Here is a 2,844-nt window from a genome sequence, read left to right as displayed (position 1 = left end):
CTCTCTCTCTCTCTCTCTCTCTCTCTCTCTCATCTCCTTCCTCCTTCAAACTATGAGTCTATTGCTGACACAATAACGTTGATACAATTCACATACATGAATGCATTCTTCGTCTGTTATAGAGATACTGTATATGGAAATTCTCTCTCTCTCTCTCTCTCTCTCTCTCTCTCTCTCTCTCTCTCTCTCTCTCTCTCTCTCTCTCTCTCTCTGTTTCAGACTTCGAGTTTATTGCTGATACAATAACCTTGATACAATACACATGCATGAATGCATTCTTCGTCTATCATAGAGATAACGGATTCTCTCTCTCTCTCTCTCTCTCTCTCTCTCTCTCTCTCTCTCTCTCTCTGTCCTCCTCCTCCTCCAACACAAGGAACAACAGCCCGGGACTATCGACAACGCCAAATAACCAGAACTTGAAAATTTCAAGAGTGCAAGCGTTAATTAGCGTACAGTATTCTCAGCTTGACCTGCCATGACCTTTAGAGATAGTAGCACACCTCGTCCCCAACGGGGAGGGGGTGGGGGGTTGGAGGGAAGAAGCAGTGTGTGCTAATGAGCTAACTTCCACGCCCAAGTAAAAGACATAACTATTATGCTTAATGGGTACTTATCCGCCGTTTCGCCAGGAGATTCATCTCCGACGTTGCGATAAAATAATGATTGCAATGATGCAGATTAACTCGTTAGGTTATAAAGGGCCACTGCCCGCTTGTTTACCATTTACATCCTTTTTTTTTTTTTTGGTCAGGGCAGAAATACTTGGAAGTCGAGTAATGGGATGAATTCTATTCTACACTGCAAGCATATGCAAATGAGCTGAATTGCATGTATACAAAACAATTATTTATCATTTTACTTACAACCGCGTGTGAAGGACAAACACAAATACACACACATACACACATATATGCATATATATATATATATATATATATATGTATATACATTAACAATCAATTGGAAGTAAATTCTCGGAATTACAATAACACGACAAATTCTACATTCTACACTACATGAATATGCAAATATACAGAAGTATAAGCGGATCACAACAAATATCTATAATTTTATTTACAACCTCGCACGTATAACTGTATATATTTATATATATATGCATATATTTATATATATATTTATATATATATATATATGTATGTATATGTGTGTATATATATACACACACAATCTCGCCTTTTCTGTCCCTAAATGTTATCCACTCCCAATCACGGACGCAAAGGTCACTCTTGAATTAGTGGCCGACGAGCCGTCAATTATCGAATGTTACATAAAGAGACGTGACGAAAATAAGCGATAATTATATCTTATCGGTCCTGACTGATGCCTCTAAAATAACAGAGAGAATTAACACGCTTGTGTGTTTCACTTCATTACAGACATTTTCATTTTTCAAGTATGGTACTCGTATATGGTACTCGTTCTTTTCCTTATATGGGCAGAAACGACGACCGTTCATGTGCTACGCCAGTTATAAGTGTTTATATATATATGTGTGTTAAAGAGTTGTGTGAATACATATATATATATATACATATATATATATATATATATATATATATATATATATATAAAGAGAGAGAGAGAGAGAGAGAGAGAGAGAGAGTGGAGAGAGAAAGATAGAGAGAGAGTATTTAAAAGGTAAAGGGCTGATCTCTGAATATTATATTTGTTTGATGAAATAAAACAAAAAGAATAAAAGAATAAACCTACAATAATAATAATAATAATAATAATAATAATAATAATACATAATAATAATAATAATAATAACAGTTCCATAAAGATAACAAAACATCTATCTACAAAAAACACAGAAACAAAACCAGTGTGAAAAACACGCCACTATAAAATAACACCACCAATAAAATTAGTTCCAAGAACCACCGCGGGATGCGTGCTCATCTCTCCCGCGAACCCTGTAACGACATCGTTGCCAGATTGACAAGGAACCCCCTTCCTTTAATCACCGGTGTTTTGGGCGTCACTCTCCCGCCATGGGCAAACAAATTAGCCCAATATCGGCTGTCTCCTGCCTCATATTTTAGGTGGACCGGCCCTTCATAAAAAACCTTTTGTTTGCTTTGAAGTGACGGCTTTTTCTCTACCCAGGTCGTCAATCTGTTGAAGGTACTGCGGTAGGTTTCATGTTGGCTGCATTTTATAGGCTATGATTGATTGCTGATTGGTTTAATGGTAGGTTATCTGGTGTCACAACAATTATGGTCATAGATACTAAAAAAATATTAGTGGAATCAATTTTTATGGTTACACACACACACACACTCACAGCCATCATTCAATAACACTACAGTAAATTATGTGGTGTTACAAAAACAAAGGTAATTAATACAGGAAACCTATACAACTGTAACAAATATAAAATTCATTAAGTTACAAAACAAAGAAATATCATTACAATTGCTTTTACAAATTTTCACATGAAACTCTATCTAATATTTCTTCTGTAATGTCAGTAACAAAATGAAACAAGGAAAAAATGCGCCGATGTTTCTTCAGCGCAACTGAGTTTTCTGTACAGCGTATAATCAAGGCCAATGAAAATAAATCTATCTTCCAGTGGTCTCGTTATAATGCTGTATGAGCCGAGGCCATGAAACTTTAACCCCGCCCGGTGGTGGCCTTTGTCCTCATGCCGCCAGGTCGATCATAGCTAAATTTACGCTTAAAATGTAAAATTAATTACTGAGGCTAGGGGCTGCAATTTGGTATGTTTGATGATTGGAGGGTGGATGATCAACATGTACCAATTTGGCAGCCTCTAACAGTAGTTTTTAAGATCTGAGGCGGACACAAAAGATC

Source organism: Macrobrachium rosenbergii, chromosome 9 (assembly GCF_040412425.1).
Source record: "Macrobrachium rosenbergii isolate ZJJX-2024 chromosome 9, ASM4041242v1, whole genome shotgun sequence".
Taxonomy (NCBI): Eukaryota; Metazoa; Arthropoda; class Malacostraca; order Decapoda; family Palaemonidae; genus Macrobrachium; species Macrobrachium rosenbergii.
The sequence above is the reverse complement of the archived record's forward strand: the minus strand, read 5'-3'. Positions refer to the sequence as shown.